The 13854-nt window shown below is 41.6% G+C and overlaps 1 long non-coding RNA gene across 1 annotated transcript; it reads left to right on the top strand.

Annotated features, from left to right (window-relative positions):
- Positions 1-226: 226 nt before the first annotated feature.
- LOC139359191 (uncharacterized) lies at positions 227-11143 on the top strand. Its single transcript, XR_011615066.1, has 3 exons — positions 227-2151; positions 3368-3512; positions 10959-11143. It is a non-coding gene; the product is annotated as an uncharacterized lncRNA (long non-coding RNA).
- The last annotated feature ends 2711 nt before the right edge of the window (positions 11144-13854 follow it).

Raw genomic sequence — 13854 nt, 5'->3', positions numbered from 1 at the left:
AGTGGAAGGCCACAGTTCCTCTCCACATGAGCCCCTAACAGGGTTGCATGACCATGCTCACAACACGAGCAAGGGACCTGTAAAAGCAAATGGAAGCTACAAAGCCCCATAAGACCTGCCCTGTAAGCCACATGCCACCAGCTCAACTGTGCTCGATTTCGATTAATCACACAGGCCAGCCTGGATTCAGCCTGGGATAAAACTACATGTGTGAAGGACCACTGGGGCCATCTTGGAGACTGGTAGGATTACTGTGGACTTCTCTGAGTAAGCCACTCACCATTCCATCACTCCTAATAGGATTTAAAACACGTTACCCCAAAAGATGGCACATCAGCACTTGAGAAAACAGAAGCAGGAAGGCCCTTCCTACCATCCCTTCACCCTTCTTCCCTAAGGAAGGTCGTGAGACTCTCATTCAAGAGAAGCCCTCCCTATACCCAAGGGAAAGGAGCCAAAGACACAGAGACACTAAGAAGAATCAGAAAAAACAGGGCTTGCTAAGATTCCCCTGGCTTTTACCATTAGATCATATTCTTTTCTCCTCCAATCATACTTCTCCATGACTGACCACTCTTCAGCAAGCCTAAGCATGAAAATACACAAATAGACCTGTTTCTTTGGGGTCTTTGTTTCTTGATGAAGGCTCCCATGTCACATAAAATCACAAAAAATAAATTTGTGGCCAGACACAGTGGCTCATGCCTGTAATCCCAGCACTTTGGGAGGCTGAGGCGGGCAGATCATCCGAGGTTGGGAGTTCAAGACCAGCCTGACCAACAAGGAGAAACCTCATCTCTACTAAAAATACAAAATTCGCCAGACGTGGTGGCACACGCCTGTAGCTATTCAGGAAGCTGAGGCAGGAGAATCACTTGAACATGGGAGGCGGAGGTTGCAGTGAGCTGAGATCACGCCCTTGCACTCCAGCCTGGACAACAAGAGAGAATCTCCATCTCAAAAAATAAAAATAAAATAGTAAAATAAATTGCTTATGGTTTCATTGTGTTCATCTGCCTTTTGTTATAGCGGCCTCAGCCATGCACCTTTTCCTCCCCTACAATCCTAAGAAACCCGAATGTCCTGGGGTGTCCTGAATGTCTTGGCAGAGGATTGATGTCATGTTGTGTATTACTGGGACTTGCTTTTAACATCACCAAATGCTATTAACTGAATGCTTGTGTCCCCCTAAAATTTATATGTTGAATCGCTAATCCCTATTGCGATGGTACTTGGAGGTGATTAGGTCACAGGGATGGAGCCCTGATGATGGGATTAGTGCACTTAGAAGAGAAGAGTTCTCTTTCTCTTTCTCTCTCTCTCTCTCTCTCTCTCTCTCCCCCCCGCCCCCTTGACACATGAAGATATAGCAAGAAGATGGCTATCTGCAAACCAGGAAGAGGACCCTCACCAGAACCCACCAGCACCCTGATATAGGACTTTCTATCCTTTAGAACTGTGAGAAATAAATGTCTGTTGTTTAAGCTGCCCAATGTGTAGTAATCTGTTATGGCAGTCCAGACTGACTGAGATACCCTCACTCAATCTTTCTCTTGGGAACTCTCCCTCAGTTACATGGACACCGTGAACCGCCTTGTATCCCTAAACCCCTGACCATGCTGACCATAGTTTGTTGGCTCAAGAGTAGGCAATTGACCCAGGAGGGGAGGAGGTGTGGAAAATGCCATCCCCAGGCTGCAACTGATTGTTCAGAACATTTACTGAACCCGGGAACTAAAGTATGGGTCACCCCTCATCAAGTTGCTCATGATATAGGAAAAGAAAGAGACACATTGAGGATGAGGGTCAGCGATGGGGAGAAGGAGAGGAAGGAGAAGGAGAAAAAAGGAAATACCATGAATTCATTATGTTCCCAGAGAGAAGAATGATCAAAAGAAGGATGATCCCCCCACAGATGTACAAGAGTAAGACACCTGACTTCAACACAGGCAATATAATCATTCCCTGAGAGTTTGAATTTGAGGCCAAAACAAACAAACTTGAGGGAAGTCTCTCTTCCTCTAATGGTTGAAATATAGAGTATAAAACTTCCCCACGTGAAGGAACTGATCAGCAGTGAGAAAGAAAGAAGCTGAGATGCAGCACGAAGCAGAGGTTAGTGAAGACAGAAAGCAGAGCCCCAGCCTCCAGGTGAGCCTGCACCTTCTCATAACTTAAAACTGCTATATTCTCTACAACCTTTTGGATTCTGTGAACCAGTACATTCCCCTTTATGTATAAACTAGCCTAACAGAGTTGCAATATGGTTCATGCTACAACTTAAATACAAAGAAAATATAAATTTTACATGGTTTTAGTGGGGAGAATATGTACTTGGTTTTCTCTAATCTGGGATAATTGCTCAGTCTCTCCTCTGTTGGGTTGAACAGTGGAAAGAGAGTTCTCATGGCCTTGTGGCTCTGGAGTACGGAGGTTCCTGGAGTGCCAGAGCTCCTCTGGCTTCTGGCAGGGTGTCCTTGGTCTGCCTGATCACTGCTTATTCTGACAAAAGTGGGCCCTGCAGCCCCATGCAGCAGTGTGTAACCCATGCACCAGCCTCTCTCTGCCTGCACCCCGGTGACCCCCACCTTGCACTGCCAAGGCCTCCCTGAGCTCTTGCTAAACACTGAGCCTTCGCTACATTCTCCCTGAGACCTTCTGAACCAGGGCGTCTCCCGGCAGCCCCTGTAGCCTCCTGTGGCATCAGACAGAAAATCATCATCCTCAGCACTTTCTTCAACCTGCCTAACACACCCACCCCTCTCAGGCCTATGCATGGGAGTTTCCTTCTCCCCACTCAGTCCCTTCTCTCCTTCCCACCATCAGCCTGCAGCAGGAATGAGTGGTTTCTCCACCTGTCTACCACTTGGGGCTTTCCTTACATAAAACCCTAAGCCCCCGTCCCTAACCTGACATTCAAGACTGTTATACTGCTAATGGCTGACAGTCTTTCCCTTACATCAAAGGTGACAATAAAGGAAGAGTTTAATGGCAATAAGGACTTAAGAAAATTTAAATAGATAGGCTTAATATTTCTATGACCAAAAATAGCCCCTTTAAGCAAGTTTGCATTCTCTAATGTAAACCCAGAATCCTAACTAATGCCACTAATGATGCCAGGTAGCAGTAAGAGAGTCGGGTGACATCATTCAGGCGCTCAGTCAATTAGTCAACAATCTACTGAGCATTTACGGAACCCCCCATCAAGTTGCTCATGATGTAGAAAAAGAAAGAGATACCTTGAGGAGCAGGGAAGGGGAGGAGGGGGGAGGTAGAAGGGGAGAGGAAAAAAGGGAGAAGGGCGAGGAGAGGGGAGGAGGAGGAGAAAGAGAAAAAATAAAATACAATGAATTCATTATGTTCCCAGAGAGAAGAGACCGAAAGAAGGATGATCCCCCCCGCAGATGTGCAAGTGACTAATTCGGTCAAGAAGAAAACCAGGCCTCCCTCACAGGGTTGAGAGAAGATAGCACCAGCCAGCCTTGTAGCCTGAGAAGCTGTCTCCTCACCAGGTTTGATTCCGTTTATTAAATTTAAATCTCTGAATGAGGTCTCTTAAGCCTGAATCCAAAGTAGGACAGAGATCGTAAAAGAGTATATTGTGCCTTATGCTTGGGCTGTACTCCTGTATAAATGTGCAGTCCAGGATCTCATTTCTATTTACTTCGATATAAAATGAAGTGAAACAATAGTGGAAGGCACTGGTAAAGACCCAGAGACTCAGGCCTGCTCACATGCTGCTGGGGGACTCTGAAGTGGTTCTTCCCCCAGGATCTCCAGTGGCTCCTGGTTTTCCCCTTGTGTGACATTCAAACCTGCTGTGTTTATGTATTTGATGGCTATCTCTATGAGGACGTTGTGTTTTCTTCTTCACAGCTGGATGTCCCCATTTAATAGCCAACCCTGGACATAAACTGACTGCTCAGTTAGTAAACATGTTTTGAATACATAAACTCTTCAGGGTGGCAATTTAGCAATATGTATCAGAAGTTCTCAATTTTCCTTAGGAATTTATGCTAAGAAAATGGTCATGGATGTATATGCATAATTATTTACAAAAGTGTTCAGGACAATGTGGTTTACACTAGGAGAAATCCCGAAACAATTGAGATGTCTGGCAATAAAATCTTTCTTAAAAAACGTTGGTACCATCTTTAAAAGAACTACTATGCAATCATTAAAAATGACAATAGTTACAATAAAACTATCACATTTGGTAAATCTGTGTTTGCTGTGTGTGTAGATGGATAAGCAAAGAAAAGAGCTCAGAAGGATGGTCCTGGCATATTAACAGTGGTCATCTTCAGGTGAAAAGTGTTCAGTTCGCTCTTATTTGCTCAGTTTTGCTTATCTTCATTTCTTCAATATTATAAAATAGATATACATTTATTTCATTGTAAGAGTTTAAATAAAGAAAAATAAGTTAATAGCCCCTCAGCATGTTGTACAGAAAGCTGGTTATTAAATCTCCAACTCATTCATTTGTCCCCACTTTCTGCACAGGCCTCCCAGTCTTGCATGGAAAGGTTATACCCCAGTGCTTAAAGGAGGTGCTTATAACAGGATTTACACATCTGCTTCCTTCCTTCCTGCTCACTAGAAGATGTGTTAGGAGGCTGTATACTAGGGAGGATACAAGCAAGTCTTTGATAAAGCATCCACTTCTACACTGCTGGTGGGAATGCAAACTAGTATAACCATTATGGGAAACAGTGTGGAGATTCCTTAAAGAACTAAAAGTAGAACTACCTTTTGATCCAGCAATCTCACTACTGGGTATCGACCCAGAGGAAAAGAAGTCGTTATACAAAAAAAGATACTTGCATGTGCATGTTTATAGCAGCACAATTCGCAATTGCAAAAATATGGAACCAGCCCAAATGCACATCAATCAATGAGTGGATAAAGAAACGATGGTATATAGTATGGTATATATGTTATAAAATGTGGTATATAGTATGATGGAATACTACTCGGCCATTAAAAAAAGAATGACTTAAAGGCATTCGCAGCAACCTGGTTGGAAGTGGAAATTATGATTCCAAGTGAAGTAACTCAGGAATGGAAAACCAAACATTGTATGTTCTCACTCATAAGTGGGAGCTAAGCTATGAGGATGCAAAGGCCTAAGAATGATACAATGTACTTTGGGGACTAAAGGGAAAGGATGGAAGGGGGGTGAGGGATAAAAGACTACAAACTGAGTTTAGTGCATATTCGTCATGTGATGGGTACACCAAAATCCCCACAAATCACCACTAAAGAACTTACTCATGTAACCAAATACCACCTGTTTCCCCAAAACCTATGGAAATAAATGATTTTTTAAAAACAAATAATAAAGCATCCCTTTATCCATGCAAAGACTTATCTGGGTTAACCCAATCCTAATATTCCTTCTGTACACAACTGCCAAAGTTCAAATAGACCTCCCTGCTAACAGGGATCCAAAAGGAAACACCAGCACCGACCCACACCTCGCAGCTACACCTGCTGCCGTGCCACTGTTTGGCAGGCCTAGAGCTGCAGCCTGCTCTTCCGAAGTCATTTAAAGAGGGGTCAGCAACTCTTGGAACTCCCGGAAGATCTCTAATGGGTCCCAGGCATTCAGTGCATGGACTGCAGAGTACAGCGAGTCTTCCAAAGCCACAAATGTCAATTACCAGACTGTTCTTCCACCTTGTGGGAAGAGAACCAGGAGGAAAGAGAAGTGGGAAATGACGGCAATGGTTCCTAAGCAGTAGTATTTGCCTCAGGCATTGTTAAGTATGATAGAGAAGTGGCGTCTAGCCTTTTGAAGGTCTGGCTTAAACCTCTTCGAGGCCTGGACCACTGCTACTCTCTCCTCAGCCTAATTTATTTACATATTTCACCTTGCCTCCACCTCAGTGAGTTGCAACTTAGGAATTCATTTTTTTAAAGCCATTTGAGTCCATGCCTTCTTCTATGAGAGCACTTTTAATTCATCTTTTTCTAAAGGATTCATTTTTTAAAAATCAGATTAGTGATAAAAATTCCTAATGAAATGATTGCTTCTATAAAGTGAGAGAAATGAAATGCCCTGATGAATCCTCCAGGATAATTGTTTCTTCAGTAATGTTTACCATCATTACCTATCCTGAATTTCAGATGCTATAGCTTCCATCCCCCAAATAGCAACACAATTAATCTGATTAAAAGGAACCATTTATAGTTACGCATTACCTTCATCTTAGGTTGATCAAGGCACTCTACTGATGATAAAATGCTCTGATTCACTATAATTTTTGCATTGCTCATTTCTACCAAATAAAGTGCTTCAATCCTTCTAGGTTTATTTATTTATTTAAAAACAAAACTGACTTACAAATTGAGATGTCAAGCAAAAGTTGCTTTAAAATGTGTTCTTTTCATATGCAGCCTCCAAGTTAATAATCCTTTTTTCGAGGGTTCTCATTACAATTCCCTTGATGAAGGCAGAGCTCATGAAAACTTGTGCAAAGAAAATATAACACGGCTTAGGAAGAGGGGAAGAGAGAAGGAAGAGGAGGTTACTAAATTAAAAACTGCTGTGAAACCTTAGATAATGGATTCCATGTCTTTTGAATAGAAAATTACTGACTCCTCTACACAGATGCTAAGAAGATGCCTTCTCAGACCAAAAGACAAAAGTGCAGAACTTTCTTTCTCTGCTTAACCTTACGTGCTTTTCTTTTACTTTGCACACTCCCTCGATGCATGACTGTCTGGCTGCTGTCAGTCTAACACCAATTATGTTGTACCAGCTGCAAAGCAAGGACTCGTGGCTTTCTGTGCATTCCATCCACCCTACAATGCTCCACCAGGGCAGTGCTCAGTTCTCCAAGAGGTTGACTAAATAAACACTGAGTTGAAAAGTATAGGCTAGAAAGATTACTCCTATCCAACACAAATAAAAATGAGCATCTAGAATTCAGTGCAGTTATTCTGCCCCTTACAAAATCCAAGGTGATTTCCTTTTCCTAAAGAGTAACACTTTCATTTCACGGCTAAAACGTTTTCTTAGAAATTTGCCACCAACTCAGCTATATTTGGGAATTCTGAGTGACAAGGAAGGGACAAGATTCCCCTTCTGGACTGAAAGACAATCATTAATCTATACATGAAGTACAAAGAGTTTCCTTGTTTTCTTCTGTCTGGGTTTCTTGACACAGCCTGGCCAGACATAGCAAGTCAGTTTCCATCACATCTTGCTATTAGATGAGCCCAAGTCAAGAAACACCCTCTCAACACATTGATTCCTGGAGGCCTAGAGAAATTTCCATAGCTGTGCACTTTTTAGCTCTGCCCAATTCCACAAGTCTCCAACTCCTTCAATCTCTTAAAACTTAGGGATAGTAACTACCTTTAGTGTTTTACTGACAGCTTTATATTCGGAAAGTGATTTAAGTTTTTTTTTTTTAATCTTTCCATTGTTAGGGCAGTTAGGGCCATAACAAAGTTCTGTAATAAAGTACCACAGGCTGGGGGGCTTAAACAACAGAAATTTATTTTCTCATAACTCTGGAGGCCAGAAGTCCAAAACCAAGATGGCAACACAGTGGTTTCTTCTACGACCCCTCTCCTTGGCTTTAAGATGGCTATTTTTTGCCAGTATCTTCTCACGGTGCTTATCAGTATCCTAATCTGTTTTTCTTGTACGAACAGCAATCATGTTGGATTAGAGCCCACGCTATGACCTCGTTTTACCTCAGCTCTCTCTTTAAAGGCCCTGTCTCTAAATATACTCACATTCTGAGGTACTGGGGGTTAGGACTTCAGCATGTCAATGTGGGGAACACACAATTCAGCCCAGGCATGGTCTCATTTTATAGACCAGGAACATAAAATTCAATAAAGAAAACTGAGTTGCCAAGCTCTCTCAGCCATTAGGTGATGTCGCTAAGACTGGACTTAGCTCTGAATTCAAATGGCATGCCATTATAGCCTGCAGCCACTCCAGTAACTAACTCGTGTTTAACTTCTCAACGTTTACATGTGACACATCATCTCATTGAATCTCCTGAGGAAAGAAATCAGATGTTACCTTGGACTCATTTGGCCGTATCTACTCTTTTATACATCTCTGCGTTGAAAGCCTGGGGGCAGGAGAGGAAGTTCTAGAATCCTCTGGCAGCCAACTCTTTACCCACAGCCTTTCCCCACTAGCTGAACCTTGTGATATTGGGGATGCTAGAGGACAGTCTGACGAAAACTTGACTCTCAAAGGGGCCCCGAATGTTGGCTGCAGCTCAGAAGCAAATTTGCCCAAGATAGTGGCAGCGTGAGGACACATCACCAATGTTGATCCCAACTGATCTCTATCAAACCTCAGGTGCTAACCAAATCTGAGAGTAGACAGATGGACCCAAGGATAAGGGGTTGAAAGATGAACAGGTGTTCCTGAATCCCTGGTAGGGTTGGTCCAAGAGGAAACATACTGTTTCCATCATTTCAAAGTACCTAAATGGACCTTGTATTTTAAATACCAAGAGTATTATTTCCTTAGGAGATTAAAAAGAAATGTTAACAAAAGTATTTGAATGCTCACTGACAGTTTCTTCTAAGGAAGAATAAAGCAAAAGTGTGTTGCTAGTGACTATGTGTTTGGTGCTTGAAGAACTTTTTCTATGTATGCCTACACAGAAACGAGGAGACCTTAATTCAAGTGCCTGGTACTAATGTTGGTGAGGAAATCAGTAGATCTCTCTGAGCCTCAATTCTCTTCCCCATACAATGTGGGCTGGATGAGATGATCTTTAATGTTCTTACAGGTCTAAGCTTTTATGCACAAACCCATCTTTTGTCTTTTTTTTTTTTTCAGCTTTCTCCTCACCAACTCTTCAAAGATCCAGTTGATACAAAATGCACATGCTAACATGTGATTCCCCAGGCCTCACCAAGCTGATGTGGTCTTCTCCAAGTCCCCAGTCCTGACCAAGCTGAATCTCCTTTGGCACTCATGGGGCAACAGGGACTTACCTGCCAGAGCAGCAGGAAGGAGAGATCCTTTAGAACAGGAGCTCAGATGCCAGGAGCTCACACAAAATGCTTGAAGAAAGGGGCTTAGCCAGAAACTGAACTGGGAGCTGATGCCCAGTTTAGGAAGGGTTCAAATCGAGTAGCCAAAGCAGCAAATTCTACATCAGATCCACAAACTATTAACTAGGAAACTAAAAACAAGTCAAATCAAATTGGGCTCAAAAGGAATATAGGGGCAGAAGAGGTGATGAGCAGATGGCTGTGCCTGGCCGAATGGGGAGGGTAGGCAGAGGCAGTGCACACCATTGCTTTCTTTGCTTCCTTTTTAAAAGATTTTATTTTTAAGAGCAGTTTCAGATTCAAAGCAAAGTTAGAAGGACCGAGATTTTTTTCCATATACCCCTGTCCCTGTACAGGCATAGACCCCCATTATCAAAATCCCCTATCAGAGTGTAATAAATGACAATGAACCTACATTGGACACATCATAATCACACAAAGTCCTGGTGTACATTAGATTTCACTCTTGGTGTTTTACATTCTATGAATTTGGACAAATGTGTCATGGCATGTGTCCACTGTATCATACAGAGAACTTTCACTGCCACAAAAATCTTCTGTGCTCTGCCTATTGTTGGGGATCAGAAACCAATATCCCAAAATATGGCATATTGACATACTGAACTGAAGAAGCTTTAATGTCTCTCTGACCTTCCCACCACCTCTTCTGCGCCACTTTCTTTCCCAAAACCCAGGATTATCTTGTTCCCTTATCTGCTTAAAGTCCGAGCCTGCCAAGAAGAAAACGATGACCTCTGTCCCCTTTCCTGAGTTTTCATTAACTGAACCTGGATTCCAGGAAGAAAGATTGAAGTCTATCAACACACCTGGACAGACTTTTATCACAAACCATTGTCCACTCTGCGAACCCAACAGACTTTGTCCCAGACAACTGTATGCTCTTCAAGCTTATTGAATCCTCCCTAGGAATCACGCATTGCCCCTCAACAGAATTCCTCTTGTCCCTACTCACATAGTTTGCTTTGCCAGGATCCTAAGATTTCTTGGAAAACCTTAGGACCAGGAGGTATTCTTGTGGACTCATTCTGTTTTTCTGTAACCTCAAGATGGTGTATAAGCTTCTGCACCCCAGTGGGGGTTGGAGAAATCACCGTGTCTCCTGTGTGAATGTAAACAAATTTGTATGCCTATTTTCCAATTAATGTGCCTTTTGTGAGTTGATTTTTTAGCGAAAATTCAGAGGGCTCCTTGACCCCTACACTATTCATCCTTCCCCCTCCCTTCAGCCCCTAACAACCACTGATCTTACTGTCTCCACAGTTTTATCTTTTCCAGAAGGTCATATAGTTGAAATATTACAGTCCATTACCTTTTCAGATTAGCTTCTGTCACTTAGTAATATATATTTAAGATTCCTCCATGTCTTTTCGTGGCTTCATAGTTCATTTCTTTTCGGCATTAAATGATATTACATTGTTTGATGTACCACAATTTATCCCTTACCTACTGAAGGAATACCTGGTTGTTTCCAAGATTTACCTGGCCACCTATGGAATACTGTATTTTCCAAAACTGGCCATAAGATATTTCCTACTATTTTTGCATATTGCAGTTGCATAAGAATTGTGTCCTACCTAAGGTTTTCCAGAAATTTGGCACTTCTCCATCAAGACGTGGATTCTTCTTCCTCTTCCCATAAGTTCGGGCAGATTTGTGACTGGCTGGTAACCATAGAGCATGGTGGAAATTACACGGAGTGGTTTCTCAGGTTAGGTTATAAATGATGAAGCTAATCTCCCTCACTGGAACATAGGCATTGAGTCCTGAGCCACCAAGCAAGCGTCCAGCTGCCCTGAAACTGCCATGTGGTGCGGAAGCCCAAACTTGATGTGATTTCACCTCTTCTGCCCCTATTCCTTTTGTGCCCAACTTGATTTTACTTGTTTTTATTTTTCTAGTTAAGTGAAAAGATGGCAAGGGGAAGCACTAAAGCTGCATCCTGAGTGAGAGATGCCCGGCCACTGTGCAGCTGCTCCACCCACCTCACCCTCAGCCTACTTTCCTCCACCCCTAACCCTTGTACTTTTGTTGCTCCAACCACTGTCTGGTTACAATCAGAGGAGAGATTATAAGACAGTAGCATCCAGCTAAACCCTTCCTGAATTCGCAATTCACAACAGTTATAAAAGACAATAAAATGACTGTTCTTCAAGTCATATGTTTTAAAGTGAATTATTATTCAGCAACAAATAACCCATAACATCATCCTTTTTTCCTCACCTCCACTTCCCAGTGTTGCCTCCAGTCTGAGTACTTAAAGTTAGGCCTACACATCCAGTCCTTTCCCTTCAAAGGAAACTTATTATAAACTGAGGCATCCGGAAAAAGGTTATCATGAGGTTTTAATGTCATTCTCTGCTCTCTTCATTAACATATAAATAACCCTAGTACAATTTTTTCCTCTTGTTTACATGCAAATATATTTAAGAACTGAACTGCCCCAGTTGTTTATGATTGTGTCCATTCCATAATCCCAAAACAATTTTAAAAAGAGAATAAAATTAATTATTTATTGGTTTTGTGTTTTTCTCCTTCTGGAATCCATTAAACCAACCATATTTTATTGAGTTTCTCATTTGGAGAAGGAGATGATTTGTCTTGTTTTTACATTTTCCTTTGTTCTTACCTTGGCAATTAACTATTGGATGATTTGTTAATTAGATAACTGACATCCAAAGGCACTTCATTCATTGAAAAAGTAAAATAATAACAGCTCATCGTCTAGGGAAAAATGCAGAGGAAAAATGATCACATTTTTAATATCGTGGTCGATGCAGGTAGTTGAACTTGTATATGTTTACCAAACCACTAAATGCAGACTAATGCTTTTGGAAGCTAACTTTAAGATGAATAAACTTTTGCTTATCCTAATTGCCCTTAGGAAATGACAGCACATGTTTAATAAGAAGGAAAAAAGTAGAGTGGGTTTTCGTGTGGCTCTTTCCTATGACATTTCTTACTCCATTTTTAACAGAATCAACTAAAATCATATGAAAAAAATCATGCCCTTTAAACTTGTCTATGTTAGTTCTTTATAACTCAGAGAAGCCCCACTATTCAATGTATTTTCAGCATCAAAAAAAATCCCCACCCTCAAAAAATACTCGTTTACCCTTGAAATTGTTTTTGCTATCACCACATGAATTCTGAAGAAAGGCTTGATTGTATTGTTAAATCAGTGTTGATTTAAACATGGATCGACCTCCCACATAGCCACCATAACTGAGTAGTTGCTAGAACTGAAAGAAACTGGAAGGAAATGATCAAAATTTCCCTAAAAGCAGTAACCCTCCCTCTGCACAAATTGCCCTGGTAGGAAAAATCTCAGTCCCGCCTACCCTAATGTGAACTAATTTGGTCTACAGTGACACAGAGAAGGCGCACATAAGGAGACATTTTCCAATGTTTAGAATTCTTTTCACTGCTATAGAAAGCATCTTGCTATAGTAAGAAAAAGGCCAAAGATCTGCCTTACACAGCTCGGGATCTTTCTCCTTTGGCCTTAGCATTTGGGGCTGGAGGTACTATTTGTGGAATGAGGCTGAGGAAATGAGCCAAAATGAATTTCAGGCTTGCCAGAGCTTACAATCTTAATGTAAATTCAACAATTAGCAATGCCTCAGCTGTGAAAGCTGGAAAAAATTCCACACATCAGATGGTGAGAGAGGCTCGTTGGAAAAATGGAAAAATCATTTCCATTTTACTGTTGTTATGCTGTCATGTCCTCGCTCAACTAACCTTGAAAGCAGACCTGAACGCTATGAGTCATCGACTCATGAAGATGCCCCCAGAAAGGTAACGTCCTTATTCGTGCAAAGTAGAACTATGAAACTGTACAAAGTCTATGCAGGGAGATTTAAAACATGATACCATATGAGGAACAGGATGTATCATCAGCTTCAAAAACTGCCGAGGTTAATGGATGTTGTTGGATGCCAAGAGGATCCAATTAAATTAAGATACTTCTTATAAGAATCAACAGCTCTAACATGTCCTTGTCAGCCTAAAGCTTATAGCAGGTGTGATCCTGTAATATGACTTTTTTGTGTTTGTTTCCTGAAGTTTTTAAAGAAGGCAGAAAACACACATTATACACCATGGAGTCAATAGCTGCCTGTGCCCAGCAAAACGTGGAGGTCTCCTTCCCTCATTTCCCCTCCTTGGGGTTTTTCTAAATAGGAAGAAAAATGTAAATATGCATGTGCATATTTCATCATCCAATTGGAAAGAATATAATGATATGGGAACTTGAGGGAAAGACCTGAAATTCTAAGGACTTCACATGCTAAACACAATTACTTACTCTCTGGGGGGCTTTCCCCAAAAATCTTTCACCCTTATTTTTGTTGTTGGTCATTACAGATGATGCAAACTTTGCGACCATCCTCAAAACCAAGGACCATGTTCCATTTAAACCTTTTAATCAATTACACATCACACCCAGTCTGGGAGTAAATCTTGCTAGTGCCCTCAAGCTTTCTTCTTCATGACTTTTCCTCATTCCTTCACACCATAAAATATCCCCCTTTTCTATATTAAACTCTGTTCTGAGTGCAGATCAAACACGATCAATATTTTAATACAAATGTCCCCCAATTTTTCTCCATCAAACATCCATTCAGCTTATATCTTAGTTTGGATTTCCCCCCGAAAGCACAGCCTGAGAAAGAATTCAGGTGCAAGTAGTTTATTTGGGACATGATCCCAGGAAGCATCGGGGCACTCTGGGGAAGCCAGATAAGGAAGGGAGGAAAGCAAGTGAAGTTCCTACTGTGGGCAACCATGCTGAGATCC

This window comes from Macaca nemestrina, chromosome 16 (assembly GCF_043159975.1).
Source record: "Macaca nemestrina isolate mMacNem1 chromosome 16, mMacNem.hap1, whole genome shotgun sequence".
Lineage (NCBI taxonomy): Eukaryota > Metazoa > Chordata > Mammalia > Primates > Cercopithecidae > Macaca > Macaca nemestrina.
Note: the sequence above shows the minus strand (reverse complement) of the source record. Positions and strands in the feature narration are given on the sequence as shown.